The sequence below is a fragment of the Lutjanus erythropterus genome, chromosome 1 (assembly GCF_056507025.1).
Source record: "Lutjanus erythropterus isolate fLutEry1 chromosome 1, fLutEry1.hap2, whole genome shotgun sequence".
In the NCBI taxonomy this organism is placed as follows: Eukaryota; Metazoa; Chordata; class Actinopteri; order Lutjaniformes; family Lutjanidae; genus Lutjanus; species Lutjanus erythropterus.
Window position 1 is genome coordinate 35771936 of NC_139317.1, and position 25156 is coordinate 35797091.

Sequence of the window (25156 nt, forward strand, 5' to 3'; positions counted from 1 at the left end):
CTCAAAATAGTTAAAAACTTATTTTGATGTATTACTTGAAATACTACTAATTCCTGTACACTGTAGAGAAAGATTAATGTTATTTATATTTTATTATACAAATGTTTTAGATGTGCACAGACAGATTTGTCATGCACTTAGACTTTTTTGGTTTCGTTATTGCTTTGTTTGGTCATCTTGTGTGGTCCTTGCACTGTCACTTCATCTCTAATGGGTTTGAATGTGAACTGGTCTATAGGACAGCACTTGATGCATTTTATATGTGTTTTGACCTCGTCTATATTCAACCATTCTGCTCTTCAAGGAGGCCACCTGAAAGTCAAACCGTTGTAACCAAACACCAAATCTTATCTCCTACTCACAGGTTTAACTAAAACACTGAGGTCTGCTGCCGGCTATATTATTTTCTCATTGAACCAAAATAACAATAAAGCCTGGTTGTTGAATTTATATTCAAGCTCAAATGTTAAGGGCCACCCCGACCGCACTTGAGAGGCATGCAGGATGAAAGATTTGGTCTGAGCCTGTGCCAAGGAACAGGGCATGCGTCATCTGCTAACATCAATGATGGGGCTGCACCGCAAGCAAAACAGCCCATCCTCGCACTTGAACTGCAGTGATTCAAGGTTATGTTAACTGAAACATGTTGAAGTAATAATATAAACACTGTGATAAACCAGCAGTTTGGAAGATTTCAGTAATAAATCTGGCCAGAGGGGGCCTGACTGAAATTTGTGATGACATCAAGTGGTTGTTAGTGTAAAAGTCTCCCATTATGCATCTGTTCTGCATCTATCCAGGATTCGTCCTGCAGCAGCTTTAGTGGCATGTTTTTACTGAATGTTGTAAATAAATAAATAAATAAATAGGTAATTAATACTGTAAATTGATCATTAAATAGATATAACACACCCACACTTTTTTCCAAATTTAAGTCTCTATAATTTAACCACTTAAAGTGCCCCTGCAAAAACAAAAAAGCTTTTTTTATTTCAGAAAACTTGTAAACATTTTTTACATAAACACTCACAAATGATATAAAAATCGTAACAGGGTTAATAGAGTCAAAGCTGTGGAAAAATATCATTCCTCTAGCAGGATATAGAAAAATATTTGCCTCAACATCCACTTTTCAGTTTTTTAAGGTTTCATGTAAGATTTCCAGACAATGTTGCCAAACTGAATTGGCTCTTGAAAACAAAACACACAGGTGAGAGTTTGCATTGTCCCAAGATTTTGACAACAAATACAATTTAATCTAAAAATATCATATAGCACATTGGTTGGCTTTTTTTTGGCCATCCAAAACAAATCCAAAAACAGTAACCAGCAACAGACAGTGTTTTGTTACTAGGGGCGGTTGGTAAACAGGATGATTTTTAACTATACTGTGCTGACTGGTAGAGTCCTCATTTTGGTTGACCAAATAAAAAGTTTTTCCAGGATTTGTTGTTAGCAGTCTGCACCAGCTGGACAACATGAGAGCCCAAGCCGCTCAGATTTGAAATGAAGAATTGTCTGAAAGTACTGTACGGTCAAGCTCATGCACTGTGCTTGTGTAAAACACAGCACAGACTGCAGACAGAGCAGATTAAAATATTGCTTTTTTTCTTCTTTGAGTTATCTTCACTTAGGGCATTTCACTATCTCTACCGTGGCCTCTCTGCTCACTTAACTTGGTATGTGTTCATATAAACTATAATTTATGTGCACCTGAGGGTAAGACAGGCCAAGATGTAGTTATCAAAGATGGATAATTTAATATTTCATAGTTCTGACCAATCCAGATATAACAACAGTTGTGACTCTTCAAATGTTCACTTTTTTCCTCTAATAAAGTACATAAAAAAAATTTTACATTTATACTTTGACTTTTATAAATCATGTTGCCTATTTGTTAATTAAATATTTTGACAGTCTGTCAAATCTTAATATTAGTATAGCTGATAATTATTGGCTAATATACACCAATACTAATATAGAGATAATTGGATAGGCCAATACTGGCAGATAATTTATCAGCCCTGATATTTATTGTAGATCCAGTTTTGATTAATCCAGTTTTGCACATTGTTTGCACAATATTCTTAAAATACCTCAGTTCCATGTAAAAAAAAAAATGTAGTAATACAGTTAAGAGTGCAGTAATAGCTGTCATGCAGTTGCAATGCCTGTGCTTTACCCCTTCAGAAGCATTTATATTGAAATTTTAAACAAAGAAAGAAAATACTGTGATATATTCTGTTACCATTGATTGAAATTATACTGTGATATAAATTTTATGTCATACTTCCCAGCATTGTTACTTGATCATTTTCAAGACATGCTTGACTTAGCATTTTATTACATGCATTCTGTGATATCATTTTCTGAAATAATCATGTAGAAGTTCAAAAGTTTTTTTTCATGGCCAAGTGGCCATACAATGTCACCTCAACCACAGAAGGCACTTCATGAACATTTGCAAAAAGCCCCATCACTAATGTGAAGTTGTGTTGGGCCAGTTGAAAGAGAAGTCATAAAATGCCATGAGAAAGAGAAAAAGAAGAGTGGAGAGACAAATGTGAGAAAGAGGGCAGTAGAGCTGAATTCTCACCAGGCAGAGAAAGAGGGTAATAGAGGAATATAGAGTAGAGAGAGAGGGAGTGCGATAGGGATAGGCCTGCTAATCCTCACATATATATTCTCCTAATTAATCCTGATTACCACTTTTTAATCGGCCTGCTCAGGCTGCCCCGGAATAAAGTGACACTTCCTAATGAATTAAACCTGCAATTTACAATTGGTGCACTATTCCCTCTGTTGGTTTTTCAGCCGCCCATATTGGTCCCGTGTGGGAGCCTCCAGTCTGTCAGTGGCGTGTGGTCTCACTCCACACTAGTTAACTGCTAAATGCTCGGGTCACACCTGTGCCCTTTTATGGGGTCTGGCAAATCAGTGGGGTTAGTGTTGTGAAGGGAGTGATCAGTCCAGTCGCCTCTGCTGTTAAGGATATACAAGACACATTTATATCTGAAAGTGGCTGCTGTGCATGGACACATTGTTTTAAAGGGACCATTGACCCCAAAATGAAAAATACACATTTGCTTCTTACCTGTAGTACTATTCATCCATCCAGATTGTTTTGGTGTGGGTCACTGAGTTTTGGAGATATCAGCTGTGAAGATGTCTGCCCTCTCTCGAATACTATGGTACTCGGCTTGTGGTGCTCAAAGAGCCAAAAAAGTTGAAAAACAAAAGAAATGACCCAGTTACTCAAGATAATCCACAAACCTTGTTGTGAGTAGTTTCATGCAGGAACTACTTTCTTTCTGTGGTAGAATCTACTGGCACTACTTGCTTTCTACCAGAAAGAAAGTAGTTTTGTGGCAAACTCAGCAACTCACAGAAAAACAGTCTTGATGGATTAATAGCACCACAGGTAAGAGGAAAAATATGCATTTTTGATTTTGAGGTGAAATGTCCCTTTAAGGATATGACGGATGAGAGCTTGCTGTGATGAAGGCGCATTGTGTTGTCCTGTGCAGCTTTTTAGTTTGCACCAAATCTCTTGTCCACATTTGAGCTTCTGCTGAATGTGAAAAGACCACATAAAAATGTCCCTGACTTTCACTTTGCTGCTGCCCAGAAGCACAGTGTGATCAACCTCGACCCCTTGGTCGGTCTAGTGTCTAATCCAATGAAATGCGTTTAGGTGCAGAAAAGGTAAACAGATAGATTGCTGACCCTGCCTTTACTTCCGGGTCAGCAGCACCCGGTGGCCAAGTGGTTTTGAGACCACAGCAGTAATGAACTCTGTCCCCCTGCGGTCAGGCCCTCTGCCTCCCTCATTTGAGTGGGTTCATCCCTGGGAGATGGGATCCTGTGAAGCAGTGATTGTTTCCACGATTAGGTGGGAAGAGCAGGGGAGCTGTACTCGTGGATCCCTCCCATGGATTCACTCCCTCAACAGAGCCACGGCTGAAAAACAATAGCCAGCTGTCGCCCGCCGGCTGATGTGCCTTTGATCAGCCAAATGAAGGCTGCTGGCATTTCTTATGGAGTGGAGATTGCTTATCGATCTATATCAAAATATTCATGCTAATCCCGGGCAGCGGAGACTATTTTCAAGCCGGGTTAGCAATCAGAGCTGCCGTCCTGTCTAGAGCAATTCGCTGAGCTGGGAAGTCTAATCAGCTCAGGGTCCTGCAGTCAAATGCACTTTGCTGTTTAAATTTGGACCCCTGACATTGATGGAGGAGTCCAGAGAAAGGTGTTGACAAACCAAATTGTTTGTTCCAGCACTATTTTGCTAGAGATCAAGTCCAGAGTAATGCGCAGTGAATTTGTTCATTACTAGCTGGGGTTGGAGAGGAGAGGGCTGAGGTTTCACCCGCTCTCCACTGCAAGAGGACTAGTGTTTCAGGGTTGGGGGATTGAAGGGTCAGGGGGGCAGCATGATTCTGGTGGTGAGTCTATGCATGCATTTGTGGAGAGTGTGTTTGGTTGAGCGTGTATTGTTTGGCAGGGGGATGAGGTTGTGACAGTGGTTTTGGGGTGGCTTTACATCCATGTCTCAGGGTCAGGTGGGAGAGTGTTCAGAATCATGGAGGTTGACTGTCTTTGGGGACAGTCAGGGACCAGTTGCCAGGGGATCCTCAGCTGCCTGGATAAAGTATAGACTTGTTTTATTACAGCCTCTCAACCTAATCTGTATCAATCCCCAAATATGTACTGAAGCTACACTCAAATGTCATCTAAACAGGGCTCAATGTTAATGTTTTTTTCCCCTTGCTCAGTTGTGCTAGTGTGTTAGAAATCTTGTTGCCCAGAGTCAGTTTTGACTTGCTCCTGTACAAATGTATATATGTACTAGCAGTTATCAAATAACAACAGACTAAAGTTAAATATTGGAAGTTAAATAAAGAATAAAATAGTGGAAAATGTCCATCCCAATCTCTTAAAGTCCAAGGTTATGTCTTTACATGTCTTGTTTTGACAGTACAAAACACATTTGAAAATAAGTGAAGAAAATCAGGAAATCTCCATATTTGAGAGACTGAAACATTTTCTGCTGTTTTTGGCTAAAAAATTACTTTAACCATTAATCCATCATCAAAATAGCGTAATTCTTATGTACCACTTGCCCGTTGCCAGACTTAGTAGCCCAGCATGGCATTTTACTTGTTCTGGGCAAGTGGGCAGTCTTTAATGTTTAGCCCTGCTAAAGTGTAAAATAAAACAGAAATTAATTAAAATTAGGGCCTGTCAAATTCTGGATTTTTGTGGCTGATGCTGATAATGATATTAGGGAGTAAAAAAAAAATTGATGTATTGGCCAATCAACCATTCCAAAGATCCCTCAAATGTGGTTATCAAACAGATATGACAAAGATATCTCAGGTGTATATTACACTTTTACATTACTCATAAACAGAAACCAAAATTATTAAAACCAAACTGGTTTTAATAATTTTAAATAGCTAGAAATTAAAAAGCACACAAATAGTACAAAAAAACAAACTATGTTAAACATGAAATAAGTAAAGGGAGCAAATATACATAAAATGCTGCCTATAAAACTGAATAAATAAACAAATAAATAAAAAACAATCTGCATTATGTTCTGTAAATAAAGTAAGTTTTCATATTGGAGCATATGTGGCAACATATACACCGATATAGATGATATAGCTGTGATTGACCAATATTAGCTGATAATTTCAGCCAACCAATGTATCTGTCTGGCTGGAATTAAAATGAACAAAACAACCTGAGCACATTAGATGGTATCACCATTTATTAGCTGTAAAGATTATAACCTATTTACCAATTACATTTTTATTTTCATGAGAAGATTAGTTATTAATTAATAGAAATTTAAAAATCAAACATAAGAATGTCTTAATCTTCCTCAGGGTGTGTGCACGGCTTCCTTGATCTCAGATTATGTTTCCTTACTTCCGCTGGCAGAAGCCCCTCCTCTGTCCAGTGACGCAGGGTGCTCTGAATCTGTCCCAATACGTTAATACTGTCATGCAATTATTGTGCAAAGAAATCTGTGAAGAAAAAGCATTGCCAGAATGGAGAGATTATCCTGCTGGAGGGTTGAAGGGCTAATGTCTCGCCATATGGCCCAGATTGTAATGTGCAGTGTCCTGCTTCAGGGTCAATCATACATCAAGTATTAGTGTCAGGTGGGGATTAATGCTTAATGTTCCCTCACCTCCGACATAGCTCACTGTATGCTACCTGGCTCTGGTTACTGCCCTGACATGATGGATTTCTCATGTTAGGTAACACTTTTCTTCCATGATGCCGGTTTCATGTTGTTAAAATCAAATGAGCAAAACTGCACTGAAATAAAGAGAATTTAGTATCATACAGAACAGAAGGTAACTATAGTTATTATTTATCATTATGATGATGGTGGGAGTACAATATAGCTTTGAAGCTTTTTGGGAAAATGCTGCTGCTCTTCTTTGTCTATTGCCTGTTTAGCAGCCTGTCACCTCTGAAAAAAATCTTCCTGTTTGTGTTGCTGTTGCTGCAGAAACCACCGATTAGTGAGATTATTGCTATTGTTGACTGATGCGGGGCCATACATTCTCACAGAGGGTGATTTACCCCACACTTATGGCATAATGCTCGGCTTGTACACACTGCAGCCAGCAATGTTTCTGTGTGCATAATCAAGATTTATTTTTCAGTTTCGGCGCTGATATTTGGTTTATATGGATTGTTATTATTCATCCAATATAGTGTGCTGATATGTACGCCAAAAAAGAAGCTGTAATTTGATGCAGAGTAGAGCACGTTATGCATAACCGTATATTATTTGATTATTGCTGCTGTTAAAAGCATCTTAGTTTTTCCTCAAGGCATTTCTCTGTCACTTTATAAGGAATGTGTATACAGTATTTCTGCAAGATAGTAATTGCTATGGATCTGGAGGTTGCCTTAAATGGCCCAGTGTACCCAGCCAGCCTTTGTCACCTGGTATAGTGTTAAGCCAAGTCCTGGCTAGGGCATTAACCTAAATGACTATATAAGTAATTAACCTCATAATCCCCTTTTGACTGATTAGAATTGATAGGTTCTTGCTCAATTGACACGAGTGCCTCTCCATATGAATCCTCTCAGAGCGAAGTGACAAACACAAATGTCAAGGGGGCCGAAACATATTGTGCATTGTAACCTTGAGAAACGTGGTGGTGCAGAGGGTGGGTTATGGGGAGGGTGTGACATGGCAAGGTAAGATGTGAGATGTTTCCGTATGTGTGTGTATGCGCTTGTGTGAGGTTCACATATGTCAGACGGCAGGATGTAAGGTGCAGGTGTCGCCAGGCTTTGGTGCTGCCTGTCACCTTGTGAATAAACAGCAGTTGTTCGTTGGGGAAGGCGGGACTGATTCATGTGAGATTGGCGGAACATGGCAGATGGATGTACTTTTTCATATGTGTAAATAGTCGCAGCTAGCTATTAACATACCTCCGTGCAGATGGCAAACTGTAATAAAGTACAGGCGATAAAACAAGCCTCCTCGTCGATGGCTGACGCCCAGCCGATGTTTGTTCATTTTTACATACAGTGCAATATGTTCTGTAGCACAAGGGCACAATAACTAGTGGGGATATTTAGGAGCGCTTGTTGTTCCTGAATAGTAAACAGTTTTAATGTTGCAGTAAAAGCAGTTTGATCTGGTTTGGCTTCCATACCAGAAGTTGACAACTTAATTTTGTATTCTAACTACGCTTAACATCATGGTGCATCATATTTGATGATAGATATAAGTAAGCACAAATCTTGAACATATTTCCCTGTTTTATTTGACACTCTAACATGAGGTGACTGGCGTGCCGTAGCTAGTGGGTGTCAGAGCAGCAGCAGGAGTGGTTACACATTGGATCACGGGTGTTAGCTGACGTTGGAGCCACTCTGGCCCACAGCTGGTTCCCCTCCAACTAGATGATCTGCTCCTTCCTGACTCCAGAGACCAGAGGAAGAGGCTGAAAACCCAGACAGAGAGCGAGAGCGGCAGAGACAGACGGGTAGATGGGGTAGAAGGAGGTGGAGAAAAGAGTCGAGGAGGGGGAGTGTAAGTGAGAGCAAAAAAAAAAAAAGTGGGGGTTTGTGGCGTCAGCATCCAGATGCATCAGAGCCACTCGCTGCAGTGATGTGTGTGTTTGTGGAGGGCGTGCATGCGTTTGTGGAGCCCAAGGACTTGTCGTCTGTCTGCTGCTGGTTGTGGCAGCCAGCTGTCAGGGGAGCTCAGGGAGAGAGAGGAGGCCAGGTGAAAGGAGGGCCAGCGGCAGACGAGGACTGGAGCCAGCGCTCACTCACTCCAAATGAATGGTGACAAGAGCGCGAGAGCCATTGATCCACTGGTCAAAGCACCCCTAAGGCTGCAACCTAATGTGCTGAAAAAAGAAACATCAGCCCCAGTTGGGGCTCGGGGAGGGAGACAATCCTCATCGGATGAAACACACCCTCAACACAACATGAAGGAGATCAATAGACAGAGCTGCTGGAGATGCTCAATACATTTACATCCATTATAGACAAAATCATAGGAAGAATTGTGTTTTGACATACTGCATCGTTCATAAAGTTAAACGAGTCAACAGATTACAGTAGGGCTGCATGTGTGTTATTTTCATTATCGATTAATCGATTGATTAATCAAAAATGATGATCAGTGTTTCCCAGAATTCAAGTTGACATCCTCATGTCTTTTTTTGTCCACAACCCAAAGATATTCAGTCATAGTGTCATAGAGAATCACTAGTGTAGAAGACTAAACAACTCATTAAATATTTTTCTTTAAAAATTACTCAAAATGATTAATCAATTATCAAAACAGTTGGTGATTCATTTGATTAATCAGTGCAGCTCTGAATTAGAAAATGGCAGGCTGTTTTTATTTGTATACATTATCTGCAATCATTTCTCAGTTAACCGATTAGTCCATTTGAAGAAAATTAATTGCCAAGTATTTCGATAATCGACCAATCAGTTAATTGTTCAATTAATTTAGCAGTTAATTCCATTAATTAATTGAATAGAACAAGTGTAATTAGGAAAAAAGTCAAATATGCATAAAATGCTGCCTATAAAAGTAAAATGAATAAATATATCTGAATTATTGTCTTTAAATATTAGACAACAGAGACACCAATACAGATAAAGGTATGCTTGGCCAATATCAGGCCGATGATATCTGCCGACCAATATATTGGTCTGGTTCCAGTCAGTCTTCAAATATCAAACATTTGTTGGTTCCAGCATTTTATATGTCAGGAGCAGCTTGTAGCTTTTCCTTGTAATTTATGATTATAATTGAGAGGTCTTTGGGTTTAGGACTGTTGTTTGGCCAAAACAAGCTATCTGACACAAGACATCCATTTTTCTTTTTTTTTTTTTTCTTTTTTCATTTTTTTTTTTTTTTTTTTTTTTTTTTACATTTTCTAGACTAAACAATTAAGCAGTCAAAGTTGAAAATAATCAGCAGATTAATTGATGATGAAAATAATAAATGCTTTATTGAACTTTATATTGGAATGAAAAATTAATTTTTCATCAAATGTATTACTGTTAAAAGATACAGTTATAGCCTATAATAGATAAAGCAGCTTTTAGATCCTGACACGCATTGTTTTAAAACAATTAAATATATAACAGCTCTTCCTCCAATAAGCCAACCACTGTGTTAAAAAAAAAAACCCTCTGAGAAGTGTTATTCATTAAATGTGTAACGTTGATAGTAATTTTCCAGTGAGGTGCTGAGAAAGATTTTTTTTTAAAACCCCTCACTGATAACATTTGAGGTGAAATTTCCCAGAGTGGATCACACACATCTCTGACTTATAGCCATTTCCTAAGACTTTCCAGAGACGTAGTTTGAATAATGCCTCAGAGCTACAGTACATGTGTTAGGAATTAACAAGCAAATATGCACTGAAAATGCATGTAAGATGCAATGGAGGAAGTAGCCCAAGACACTTAGCAGACAGCACACAAGCATAAAACATTACATTACCACAACGTTGTTTAATAAGTGTAATTCTGATCACTACCCATCAGTGTGGATAATTACCTGCTGTGGTCCACCTGGCTCTGCACTATTCATCTGTCATGAAACATAAATTACATGAATATAAAGCATTCCTTAAGATTAGTTTTTTAGCAAGAGCGCATTAACATTTACCAGCCACTCTTTGAATATTGAGTCCTGTCCTAAGTGCTCTGATATGGGTCTTACTTGGTGCCGTGACACTTGATTGGCCGGTGTAACCCGAGCCAGGCAGCGGGGCACACGAGGGCCCTCTGTGGGCGTAGCGTGGGGCTGATTGATTGGTGATGTGGGCTGAGGGAGATGATTGATTGATTGAGGTTGGTTAGGTGACAAACAATGCAGCGCCTAGCCCATCAAGGTGCAGCCCTGTCAGTAACAATAATCCCTGATTGCCTCTGCTCCTTGCCTCCTCTCAACCTCTCCCCCCGTACACCTCTCCATCCCCTCCTTTGGGACTGCACGTACAGTCGTTTATGTACATGCACAAACACAAAGACACATACAAAGAAACACGAACATTACTTCAGTGCTGATACATGCAAGCACATATTTCAAAGTTACAGAATTCAGTTCTGAAAATGACTTACTTAGACTTAGTGTTGTCACAATACCAAATTGACTTTGACACCAGTATGAAGTTTTGTGTCACAGACCTCTATACCAAACTGATGCCTGAGACTGAAACGCTCTTGCTTCGATATAGAGCTGCAATAACTAATCATGTAATCAAATTAATTGCCAAGTATAATGAAAACTTAGGAATTGTTTGGAGTCTTTTGTTAAGAAAAAAAAGTCTAAATTCTCAGATTACTGCCCTTTTAAATGTGTATATTTTCTGGTTTCTTTACTCAGGTAAAACAGGAGCTGGGCTGTGGGAGAAACAAGACATCTGAGGAAGCCATGGTGGGCTTTGGGAAACATTGATGGACATTTTTCACCGTTTTCTAACATAGGACAAACAACTAATCAGTTAATCAAGTAAATAATCACCAGATTAATCAACAATGAAATTAATTGTTAGTTGCCACCCCAGTTCAACGCTCAAAGCTAATAGACCAGAAAGAATGACCACAATGGACATGATCCACGAAATACAGCATGCTGCTGAAAAACATCAATACAATGAAATCTTAAATATTTCATCTGAATTTGCTAATAAATGGTTATATTTATTGGGTCAAATGTGTTTTATAGACCTGCCCTGCACAGTGTCCATGTAATTTTTCTGTGAATTGTTCCAAAACTAATACAAAACCATGATTCCACCCCCAGGCCATTTGCACTTAAACGTAACATAATCAGATATTCTTTTTAGACAGGGGCATAATGTTGAAATATTTAGAAAAAAAATCACTGATTACCAGTATGGTGGCCAATAAAGTGAATTTTAGATTTTTTTAAATGTTGATTCTGCGCCGATTTTGTTACCACAAACTAATTGTAGAAATAAACATTGAGAAAATAAAGAATAAATAAAACTGAAATAAACAGCTAAACATCAGTAATGTTCAGCATGTAGAGGCAGGTTGTAAAACAAGAAGCATAACTCAGTATTTACACCTGCCAGGGAGTTCCTCTTGCCCTCATAAAAGTTTCCCATTGTGCTAAATCTGAATCACCCCAAGCATTATTTTCTGCATTATGTGTTCTATAAAAAAAACCTTCTTATAACACATTGTTGCATATCGGCACACATATACACCGATACTGATATATCTGTGACAGGCCCTTTCTTACTGCAGTGCTCTCTGACACTACAAAGCCATTGTAGTTTGAAGTGACATGTACTTAGTGCTAGTAGCTCTATCCCATTCATCTACCGAACCTCAAAATAACTGTGTTTGTTTTAAATAGATTTAAGAAGTTTTTCAGTATACCATACAACACTACTTAGGATTACTATTCCAACAACACTTCATCAGCAGAGTAAAACTAACTCATCGCTCACCCTTGTGCTCCATCCTTTCATTTTTTAACTCACCCGAACTCTGGTAAATATCAACTTCAGTAAATAGCTCTATTTTTTTTTAAGCACACACCTGCATGTGTGTGCGTGCATGTGTACGTGTTGGTGTGCGGCTCACTGTTGCCCTGCACACAATGTTCAGAGCAGAGCAGCCAATGGCCCTGGGCCTCTCACGCATATTATTCATATTACTGTTGATTCTAAAAAATTAGTCGCCAGGATATCCCTTTGAGATTGCAGAGATTATCAAGCTCAACTTCAAATACTTCCCAGATTCAGTTAGAACACCACACAGCATCCATTAGCTGGCGAACTTTGTTTCAGGGCATCAATCAGGTGGTGTTTTACACTAGCCAAAGAGAAACATGGGTGTCTTGCTTTTCCTTTTGATAGTTCCCCCACTCAGAGCATGGCTAATACTCCGTCCAGCTATTATCCATAGATTCATCTGATAATATGAATTTCTATAATAATTTCATTAAGACCTTAACAACATCCTTTGTTTCTGATTTAACTAATTCAAGATTTTAAGTTTGCTTTCTTGCATAATGTTTCCTAAATGTCTGACAGCCTGCCCTGGAGCTCTTCCGCTCAATGTGGGCCGGTTGGCAGGTCTGCTCTGCACATTTGGTTCATGTCCCACACATTTCCTATCTGGTGGGCATCACAGGCATTTTGCTTTAATTGCGAGGCGTTCTCCGACTGAGTGCAGCTTATTTGTATGTTTGTTTGCCTCCCTGCCTGAGCTATTGGTAATCTATTCTCCCTTCTTAGCGGGAGGAAACTCAGGCAGCCAGTGTCTGGATTCATTGAACTGGCAACAGGGTTAGTGCATTATCATGCTGGGTTAGATGTGGAGACATACTTGGCTGGCTTTCCTTGATTGCAACTAAAGACCAGATAGTTCAACTTTTCTGAGTAGTTTGGAACAGTGGTACATTTCCATAAGATGTGGAGAGTTTGTAAAAATAAGATAAGAGGAAGTAAAGGAAATAAGGAAAAGATTCCTCTCATATTTAAATGTTTTTCCTTGGTTACTCATTATGGGGCTGTATGTGACAATGATGCAAACAGTATTCCTTTGCAGCAGTGTTATTGAGAGATTAAGCTTTCTTATCCGTTTGAGGAAAATACATGGATAATCTGTGAGGAGATCAAGTGCACAAAAAGCAGATTTTGTCAATAATCCATCTCTGAATAACAGATCCACCAGTCAACAACACTAATTGTGGTTGTCTAACAATCACTTCCTTGTTTTTTTTTTTACCTATATATCAATGAAAAAACTGCAAGAGTAGATAAGAAGTACTACACATCCAGCCGCAGTGATTACATTGTTTATCATAAATAATACTAAGCAGAAACGTGGATGAAAGCTGTTTTTCTAAGATAAAAAGACCTTGAGGAGAGGGACATGGAATTAGTTCAAGGAGCAATAATATAATAATTTTGACATAAACAAAAGTGAAACATTCAACCATTTAAGTTCCAGCATCTTATCTAAAAAGATAATAAATGTTTATGAGTTAATGCTGTGTCCTTGGTGTTCTTTAAAAATACACTTACTGGAATAGAAAAGCATAGGAGAAACACTGACACAGAAACACACTCTTAAAATAAGCTCTTCAACCTTATCCTTACTTTTACTCTCATATTTTTTCTACTCCAATCATTTCAAATGTTGCATTTGGAGGCAAGTTGCATTTTGGTTACAAAAATAGCTTCATAAAATGTGAATTTTAGAAATATGACATTGTAATAATGTCATACTACAAATTAAATACGAATGATGTGTCATTCTGCATACTGACAGCGCTGTGTTGGATGCCAGGTTTTTAAACTTAGAATAAAAATGATCTTATTTTATTGCTTTTACCTAATTGATTATATCAAAGCCAGAATGGCCAGAATATCCTCCGTAACAATAGGTGTGTTATGGGTCAGTTAATGTACATGTCACTTCACTTCGTAAAGTCCCAAAAATGGCTCAAAACACAACTGCACTTTGTGACGGGAGTGTTTGACCTTGTCTTAACAGGCGGGTAAATCCAGCACAAAACCCAGTAATCCTTTGCACTGAAACGGCCCCGCGTTGCTTGACCGTTTCTGGCACACGGCGTGCTATGACTCTCCTTCTTCTTAATCTTAGCAAAGTTCAGAGTGAATCACTAAAAATAACAAGGTGACAGAACAACATTTGTCTGACAAAAACTGCGTCATGCACCCGACATAATAACCACCAAAAAATCTCCTGCTTAATCAATGGTGTGCAGTGTGGTTTACATCTGGCAGGTGGAAATATGTGCGTCATATTCTCATTTCTTCTAACCAGGATCACGGTTTAGATTGTTACAGCAGCATCGATCACAGCGCTGAGTTACAATGAGTATGCTGAGTAATCTAGTAATGCTTGAACCTCCTTAACCCAGCTGGCTGGTTCTTGTTCTGTGTGTCATAATTAAGCAAAGACCTCAGCAGATTGTGGCAGTATTATGGATAACAACTAAACCATATTGCCATGAGATTAATACTGAGGCCTTGACATACTGCCAGCACAGACAAGTGTGAAATATGTTTAGTAAGTGCATAATTATGACATCTGTTACCCTCCACAGTGGCTCTTAGCACAATATTAACTGAAGAAATAACAGGTTTAAGTACAGTACGTGTTAACGCTATGATAGCATGTTTAATTGAAATATGACTGGGGCGTAATGACGATTAAATTAAAACCCGAAGATAATCGTCTGACACAAAGATAATTGAGTTGCAATCCTCGGGCAATGAAGAATAGCTCAGGGAGAAGAAAGAAATAATCACAGCCCTTTGCTAGAGAGGAATAAGCTTATTTCTCTGTGATGGGGCACATATAAATTCAGCGCTCAGATTAAAGAGTGATTAATCAAAGCAGTAATCCACAATTTGAGTGGAATCAGAATGACATATGTCTGCTTTATGTAATTTACTTTTCCCTCCTCTCCCGGGGAGAGCGGGGCTGATTGTGCCATGAGTGCAAGTGTTTGTGGGGTTTTTTTTCCCCCTTCGGAGATCTCTCATTTATGCTCACGGGATGACTTGATGACTGATCCGATTGCGGGAGGGAAGAGAGGCTGGCAAAATGTTTTCATCTCTCTCCCCCTCAACATAGCACAGGAGAGCGCTTGTGCTCTCCCAAACATATGGTCCCATGTTAGTGCCTGGGCTGGTTCAAAAGGGATTAGAGCCTGCGGGTTGAAGTGTCTCCGTGTCAGTGGTGGCACCCTGCTGCATTTCCAAGCCTCTGCACCGCCAGGCACCAAACAGTGCTTAGACATCCACATATGAGCTCACACACTGACACAATCATGTACACCGCAGTGACCTTTAAGCCTACTTGTTTTGTCTTGGAGGAATTATCTTTGTTCCAGGGGTGTTACATCCAATTAATTTAATCAGTTTGAAGTTTTGGCACAATAGTTAAAATGTCACAGAATTGAGCTTGTATGTTAAACTCTGGCAAAACTTTATTTTGTTTTTTTCAAATAGAAGTTCACCAATGTTTCCAGCCACTTGTCCAGCTGGATTAAAATTACACTTACAATAGCACATTAGAACATGAAATCAGAGTCCTACAATCAAGACATTACACTCATCTTAAATACACAACTATAAACTGCTATCTAGTTTGCATAATATTTTAACATTAAAAGGGATGTGATTGCACAAAATGGATAGATGATAGGAAGATGGCAGAACTCAGCAAAGAACAGATAGGTATGCACATTTGACTTGATATTTGTTATGTTTGCCAAACTAGTGGTATGGCCTTAGAAATGGTTGGGTTGGCCCAGACCCAAATACTTCAGCAACTATTGGATGAATTGCCATTAAATTTGATTTACATATCCATGGTACACAGAGAAACAATTCTAATGACTTCAGAAGCCATCCTTTTCTAGCGCCACCACCTGGTCATTATGTCATTTATTCACTTTTGCTTTTGACTAAATGTTTGCATGATAGTGACATTCCTATAAGCCTCAGCTGTAATTTGTCTTTGGTGCTCAATATCAAATATTAGCATGTCAATACATTAAACTAAGAAGCTGAGCCCCTCCAGCCCACACACATACATATACACCAAAGAATAAGTGATTCATTCCAAAGCTTTACTGTCCAAAATTAACATCAATTAAATTGTTTCCATTTTCAGAGCCATTCCCTTGGATAAATATGTGTATGAGTTTGTTTATACACACACTCGTCCATACCAAAAGAACAATAATGATTCATTATCACACAGCTTGAGAGGTCACGAAGTTGTGGTCAACTATTAAAACATTAGGGTAACTGTTTTTAGTCAAGGACAAGGAAATGCATCTTTGTAAGTAGTTTTGTGTACAGATTTTTAAAATTGTGATTTTAGTAAACATGCAAATTTAATTTTGACAACGTCAGAGCAAAGTCTTTGGGACCCCCTGTGATTTTTTCTTGTTATACTTTGTGAAGAAAAATAAACAATAAATATTAAAATATAACCCTTACTGTCAAGCTCTTACAGTAAACTGTAGTTTCCTGACAAAAAACTATAGACATGTAAAAGGTGTGATGTACTCAACTGAACAATCTCCCTTATAGAAAACAAGCAAAAGTACTCAATGAGTGTGAAGGCCCCAAAGTACGTTTGAAGTGTAAAAGTGTTCATAAAAGCTTCAGGATTTTATTCTTTAGCTCCACTGTCATGCCAGTGCAATTTAAATCTTATTTCTCAGTATTTTTGTAAGATGTTTGCTAAATAATAAACAGAAAAACAAACTTTTTGGTAGTAAAAAAAAACAAAAAACTGAACCCAAAGCACCACACTGGTTTTTACCTCTGTAGGATTTGTGCATGCTGGCAGAACCAAGCAAACTCTCAACGGTGCTCAGTGTGAGGCCATAAAAACATCAACATCACAGACTTGCCTTGTGTTAATAAGGGAAAAGTATTTCTTTTTTTTTTCCAGTTTGTTACTCAGCTTTACATCTCTGCTAGCATCTCACCTTCAGCTACTCAAAATAATTTTGTTTCAGGCATCATTTTCTAAGCAGGCACCTTTTATGCTCATTTTCCTCATAACCTCTCAGTCCAGTCATACTTGCTGACTTTTCATCATGGCCTTAGCTGTTGTCTTTTAGGTTTTTTTTTTTTTTTTTGCCATCTCCAGTTTTTGTACAAATGACTACCTCCATGCACGCTTACTTGAATAAATAATATTCCTCTGGGATTTCCTTTTGGATTAATAGTTCTATCTTATCTTTGTACAAAACCACACCATGTACACATGTATTTTTGTCAACATATTCAACTATTCCTGTACTGGACAAGTTCAACTTTATTTTGAGAGTCTTAATTCTGTCAGTCTCCATCCACAGTGAGCGAGTGAGGTGTTGTCAGACAACATGGACCTCATCATGGTGACAGCCAGGTCTTGTGTTCACATCCACTTCTGCTTCACCTTCTCCTGGATGTCTGGAATTCCACAAATAGAAAAAATATAGATTTCTGTGCCAAAGGACCCATGTCATGCAGGTTAGAGGTCAGTCCAGCTTCATGCACCCAGAGGCCCATTTTAGAGAGGTGAATAATTTAAACTGTGCTCAGAGGGGCGGTGTAGCATTACAACACAAGGAGAATGGGGATGAAAAAAGCAAATTTCCAAGGTCAAAGGGCACAAGTAGGAATCATCCCTAATTAGAGGTTACCATGGAGAACGGCTCAGTGTACAAAGTGAAACAAAGACAGGCGTAGCAACTGACCATCAACTAAAGACAACACAAATAACACGTGACACACCATCCAGCAGGGAAGTAATGAGCTGGGTATGTCACAGATAGAAAGTTAAAACCAGGATATGAGTCCAGTTATTCACTGGTTTCACCCTGACAGAGATACACATCAGATCCAAATGATTTAATTCCTCATATACAGGTACTTCTCTTCATTGTTATTGTTATTTTGCCACAGATTCATTTATTGAGTCAAAGGTAGCCATGGTGCACACAGCATACTTAATTTTAACTCACCTGTTTGCACCAGCTATCTTTCCTGTCATTTACATGAATTAATGAGACATAAAGATTTTTAGGCACATCTTCAAGGACTAAAATCATAAATAATCACAGCACCAAGGTCATAACCTCAACGTCAAAATGGTTAATCCCCGGGCTGATGATAACAGCTCAACGAAAAGGAAAAAAGATGTTATCCGCGAATCGACTGTCTGCTATTGATGTTGGTGTCATTATCTCCAGATTGGCTCTGAATTAGAACAATGGCCATTTTAAGTACCATTTCCTCTTCCTCCCTGCCTGCTGCATGTGGTACACATTAGGCAACTTGCCATTAGGCCAAATATCTTCATTTCTATCTCGACTCATGCCCCCTGTTTTGGACAGATTTATAATAACATGGCACTGAATGACAAAAGTTGGTGTTTTATTTTGCAAATTTAGTTTTTCCACAGTGTTTCAGTGTAACAGTTTAATATAACTCATGTCATGTTGACAATGTGAGGTGTTTTGTGTCACTTTATTTACAATGAGGATTCCTAAAATGGCATGTTCATGGAATTTAAGGTATTATTAGGTAGTTTTTGGCAAACACACTTAACACAACTTGAAGGCATAATATGCAACAGTTTCCTAAAAAGCAATGTCGGCTATATAAAGATAATCCCTTATGATCACTTATGACGCACAACAAGTGTATTTGGATGTCTGTATCAGCCTAGATCATGTCCTCTGCCTGCATTTCCTTATTTTCTCATGTTTTGCTTTGCCCGTGAAGCTTCCTGTTCAGCAGTGGTGTGTAGCTCCCAGCTAACAAAGTGCGCAGGTTTTGAGGTCGGAGCTCTATAAAAACGTAGCGACCAATGGTTAGATGGCATTCTCTGTCTCTTTCCTATGCTAAGAGCTGCAGAAAGAGTTTAACACACACAGACACAAACAAGTGGAGCAGATTGAGGATCACAGGGCGTGTTTATTTCTGCTTTAGAACACTGAAAATGAGGTGCAGTTACTGCCATTGACTATCATTTATCAATTAATGCATTTTTAATTAGTTAGATTCTTAATGGTGATTAATGCATTGATGATTAATCATTAACATCCGTACCATAAATACAAATGTTTTTCCATATTTCATGGTTTATAGTAAGTAACTTACTGGAAATGGTGACAGTACTCATACTTTGTAGTAAAAATGTCAGCTTCATGAACATTATAAATCACCAGAAAAAAAGTTGTTTGTTTGGTGCAGTGCTGTACAACAATGTAAAAACATGTGGGTTGGATGGGAATCTAAAGGCCCACCTCTTTGTGAGTGTCTTAAGTCAGCCAGTAGGATTCATGGCACTGAGAGGAAGGAGCTGGGAGGTGGCAGACAGCGCGCCGCTACAAACTACAGCACACTGGGTCATAGGAGGAGCCAGGAGGACACAGAGTGTTGTTCCCAGAAGTCAACTGGAGTGAGGCGGGGCGTCAGCCAGCACACCAGCGACCTGCCTTCCCTCTGCCTTCCCAGCTGCTGGGAAAGATGGAGATACCAGCAAATCTGTGTTTGTTCAGCCACTCCACAAATATCCCCTCTCCAGATTGCGTCTGGCTGAGGAAACGGCACTTGACTGGGATTCTGAAATGATTATTGGTGGCAGTGTCCTTCTGGGGCTGCTTTTATAAATGTGCCAATAAATTTCACATGTCCAGCTTTGTTTTGCTTTCATTAGGCCTCTAATCTCCGTCCCATGGCCAGACCGATTCTGCCATGAGTGAACTCTCTGTTTTCTCTAGAGCTAGTGATTAATGACTGGACAGCATCATTACCAACGTGCTGCTCTGGAGTTACATATCTGCCTCTATTGACACAATGCCACAAACAGAGCAGCACTACGCCCACTGCATGTGTGCATTTAAGTGTTTGTATGTGTGCTTGCACATATGTGGTGTGTAAATATGAGCTGTTCGTGTTTAATTACAGGCATACTTTTCTATGATTACATTTTTGTCAGGCATATCATTCATTTTGATTATACCAAGTATTTTTCAAGTTTGGTTTAGCCTCTTAAAGTCCTTTTTTTGTGAATCAGCTATTTGTTCCAAGCCTTGGTTCAGACAGTCACCACACATTTTACACCCTTCATCTGTCTCAAGTAAGTTCTGCATTCATATCTGTGATGTCTCAAACACGGTGTAAGGATCGCTAATGGACTCAAGGAATCTGACCTGCCAATAACCCCACCTCTTTTACAATGCGGGCATTGTTCATCTTTTCCTTTTAAAACTCATATGCCCATAGCAGCCAGCTATTAACTTGACATTTACAGTACTTTTATCGACTCTTGAGTGCATTGATTCATAACAGTCATGTAAGTACTCATCTCTCGGGGTATTAGTCACCCATCCCCCTGACGCTGTAATATCATATTTTCACTCTTTGTCTCAAGTCCCTGCCCCAGGCATGGAGACATATGCATGGCCCGACAAACCATAGCGCCATAAACTCCACCTTTGTGCTGCAGTATATGTACATCCGGCTAAGCTGAATGTGAATGTGTTTCCACATGACTAATAGATGATGCATGCTGTCTGCCAGGCCAGGTTTTCCTCTAATCGAAGGCCAGACAGTGTGCGGTGGGAAGAGGAAACCCAAGGTTTTGTTTTTGTTAGGTCACAGAAAGACAGAGTCACCTGTAGAGTGGAGTCAGCAGGTGCTCAGCCTCTCAGGTCTCAACACCTTTACTGTCTTGGGAGTGATTATGCAGCCTGCAAACTGGCTGCTGGAAGGGGGTGGGTGGGGGGGGTGGATTTCTCCAAGCAAGCTGTTCTCTTTTGTAAAATGTGTTAATGGATACAGTATAGATATGGTTCTAAATACACCTAAATATTGTTTTCTGTTTAATAGATCCAGGATCCAAGAATTCAGTGTCATTTATTAGGTGATATCTAAGTTATTTAATGTTTTGGTTTGATTTTTTTTTTTTTTTTTGTAATTTCTAAAATTGCTTTGTGCCAGAAAACACCCTTGTACCAGACAATAATTTACAACTTAAAACAATTTAAAAATGTGCTAAAAGCCTTCAAAATCTAAAATTATCAATGAAATACCACAACACCAACTGATAACATAGGTATAAAAATGTGCCAACATTTTCATAACAAATCTATTAAAATAGATTTGGCCCTCTAAAATTGTATCCCAGATTTCTGTCAGCTCCATCAGATGATTTATTCAGGCATAAAAAGGTTTAGCTATACCCTAAACTCCCGTTTCTCTCTTACTTAGCTTTAAAAGAACTCCGAGCAACTTTTAAAAAAAAAAGTAAAATGGCTTTTTACTATGCTATGAAATGACTTTGCTGTGAAATGAAAAAAAAGTAACATTTTGTCAACTCCATAAGATGTCAACTCTTCCAGATTTTCCATCTGATGGAGTTGATGTCTGCATTTAATGAAAAAAAAATCACTAGGAGGTTGGCCTATTACAAGGTTTAATAGCCAAGTTTGATCTTTTACAATATATTTTCCGATCATAATTGAAAAGTAAAAACTAAAACCCCATTTCGCAAGAATGAGTAATACATATACATATCTACACCCAGGAAATAATTTTGTAGTGCATTTTTTGATTTTGGACAGTTTGCTTGGTGCTTCACTTCCAGTACACGACCACACTTCATATGATTGCGATGAGTCTTGCTCTCTGCAGCTTGTTCTCCGGGTGAATCCATGCTGTGACCAGGTGTAGCAGTCATAGCAACGTGTCGATGCACAATATGCAAAATGACATATTTTCATAATCGATGACATTGACATTATGTCAACGAATCATCCCAGCCCTAAACAGCAGCAACAAGATAGTGATGATAATATGGTTGGCATCCCACATTAAAAGTTCAACATCTGGAAAACATTGTCCCTGAAGTCTGAGTTTGAGCACAAAGCATCATCAATGTAAAAAGACAGTCATCCTCCCCTCATCCTGAGTCTTGTGTGTTGTGTTCTGTCAGGTCGGAGTGCAATCTGCCCCTCAAGTACAGCAGCCTGATCCAGGATGCTGTGGAGCTCTCAGGTCTCTGTCTGTGGGTGTAACAGTCTCTGGTTTCCTGTTGCTTTCCCAGCTTGATTTCATCCATTTCATTTTCGTGACCAGACATTAGCCAGGAGCGGCCTTGTGTCTCAGCCATAGCATGGCTCTTTTACGCTCACCCTCCGTCCTCCTGGGGTGGTGGTCCAGATGATCTGGCTACATGCTCAAAAGATGTGGCTGCATCTGTTGATCATCTCGAGGTCTGCTGTTCTTTAATCCCAACCCCACCTTCCAATTTTCAGTGACTATGAGTGTATTTCTGTCATGGGTGATATTGTTCTGCAGCAATAAAGCAAAAAAATAAGTTAAAAGAGAAGAGAAGTTTGAAGAAGCTACCGGCCACTGAATCTGCATGTATAGCTGTACCCATAGCAAGAATTTAAGAATTAAATACAGCTCGTTATGAAATTTTTATACCACTATGCTTCATGCCCTAGATCCAGCAACACCATGCAGAAGAGAAACCCTTAAAAAATGTCCATCTCTGCTTTAATGAATGATATTTTCAGCAGTGAGGCTTCCATTGTTTATTCTTCCTCTTTCTCAGTGTTATTCTTTTCATACCAGGTTGAGTATTTCCCCAGCGAGTGAATAAGCCTGTCATTCCCATATTAAACACAATGCTGGTCCAATAAATGGACACCACCTGTTTAAACGGTCAGTGCCATGTTAGGGTCAAGCAGGGTCCCATTTGATTGGCCACATCGAATGGTCGGAACACGCCGCATGCCCTCTGTGGTAACTTTAAAAAATGTTCAGGAAGTTTGGTTCACCCTTTACGGCCTAGGACATTTCCTACTACAGGAGTTAAGCACTCAGGACAGGAAACCATTTGCTGTGGCTGTAAGATCTCTTTAATGACTGTCTAACTAGAAACAGGCCGGCCTAATTCAGTGCCTGGAGCCAGCAGGAATGGCCTTGCATCTAGACGTTGTTAGAATATTTACTGCTTCTTCGATGGGAGTCTTTTTGACACTGCTGCAATAAAATTTACAAGGAATCCCTTTTTAGCGTGATGCGAGGCAAAGTGTGGTCAAGAGGGGAAAAAACATGCTTGAAAAAGTAGCGGGCCATTAAAGTTATCATTTGTCTTTGTTTATGTGGACTGGGAAGTACGGATGGCTGACATTTAAACAGCATTTGATCGGCTTTGTCCCCGGCTAGCTCAGAATGCTATTGGTTGATGGTTCAGCATCATCTGACTTTGCAGCATGTCAGAGAGGGTAACTGTGTTGAATTGTAGGACCTTAGTTTTAGTATATGTGAAAGGGTCAGTGGTGTCCTTGGAGGGGAAAAAGCTGCTGATTCAAACATATTGAGCTTTTAATGCCCTCTAACTTTCTCTTGACTGCTATCAAATGTTGTTATACTTCAAATCAAAGTCTTCCTGTCATGACAGCCACAGGGCAACCATATGCACCTTGAAGCTCAGCATTGAACAAGTGGCTTAGTAACTGTGGGAGTGGTTATGTATTAGCAATGTTTGTGTACATGTTCATGTGTTACATGGCTATGTGGGTGTCCATGCACCACCGTACACAGTGTGTCAGAGCTCCTGCTGACTGAGGAAATGAGCTGGGACCACCAGAGGTGATTGTGCATGTGCAAGCAGAGAGCAGGATTGGCTTGTTCCAGTCACTGACTGACTAGGCCTGCTCTGTGACCCACCAAGCATCATACCCCCAACCTTTGTTTAATAAGCCCAGGGAGTGGTGGTAGCCCTTTTTTTCTAAAGTGCCACCGTGTCTGGACAAACTGACACACTTCAGTTTCACTGCAACCCCTCCACCCTCCTTTCTCTTTCTTCCACTGTGGATTTAAACAAATGCAGTCAAACCCAATTAGGGGAGAGTGAGAGCAGCACAGGAGAGGCGCTGGTAATAGTAACTTTGTTCAGCTGGTTCCTGCTGTGACCAGCCCTCATTTAAATGAGCCGCTTGATAACCCTCAGAAATACGATCCCAGTGAGAGAGGGAAAGAGGCAGTCTCTCCACTTTCCTTGTTCCCAGCGGAGCGTCTTTTAACAGGCCTCTCACCTCTCTGTGTCGAGGGGCACCACAGTGACACAGATGAGCCAGTTGGGATGAGGGAAGTGGCATTCATGCTCTGTAGTGACATGTTTGACATGTGAAATACCGTCTACAATATTTTTTCTTCTTTTTCTTCCCACCAATTTGGTAATTCATATATTTCTCCAGACCAAAGCTGTGTAACTTAACTGTCAGAATAATTATGTTTCTCATTTGGGGAAAATACAGATTAAAACGTTAAATAGCTTGAGACAATATATTAAATTGGTTGGCGAGTTGCTTCCCACCGCCCATCCTCCCCAGACTCAAGGAAGCTCAGGCAGGCTGCAGGAACGCTGCAGGAACACTGCAGGAACGCAAGACAAGTGTAACACTGTAATTTGACAATAACGAGCAATGAACAGACACTTACTCATTCGGTGAACATTCAGCATTAATTTGAATGTGAACTGGGCAAGTAATAGCACAAGTTATGAAGGGGAATAAAAATTTCAGAGGACACCACAGCTATAATGTTGTTTTCAGAGAAGCTAGTATTTCAACTTACTATGTTTCCTTGATCTCTGATGACATATTGTGGTCATTTCTCCTTTAAAAGTCAACTCAATACCCTATGTGGTTGGTAGCATACCGGACACTCGCTGAATTGCTCAAATGTGTTAACTCCACCCATCTGGGCCTCTGAGTGGAATAAAACAAATGCTTAGAACAACTCCAATTTGACCTGGGTTTCCTGACAGCTCCCAAGCAAACTTTGAAGTGTTCTTGCCATTGATTTTGTGTTTCTTGTCTAACATGTCTCCCAGACAGACCCAAGCTGAGATGAGTGTTAAAATACTGTTATTCACATCATTGCATGTGAGGTAATGGAACAATTGATAAGGTGCCCTACTACCTACTGGGTAAACAATGCACCAGAAAAATTCTGTCATCATTCCTTACTCACCCAAAGCTATATTTGTGTCAAATGGGTGATTTGGTTTCTGAAGCTCTGATGGTCTA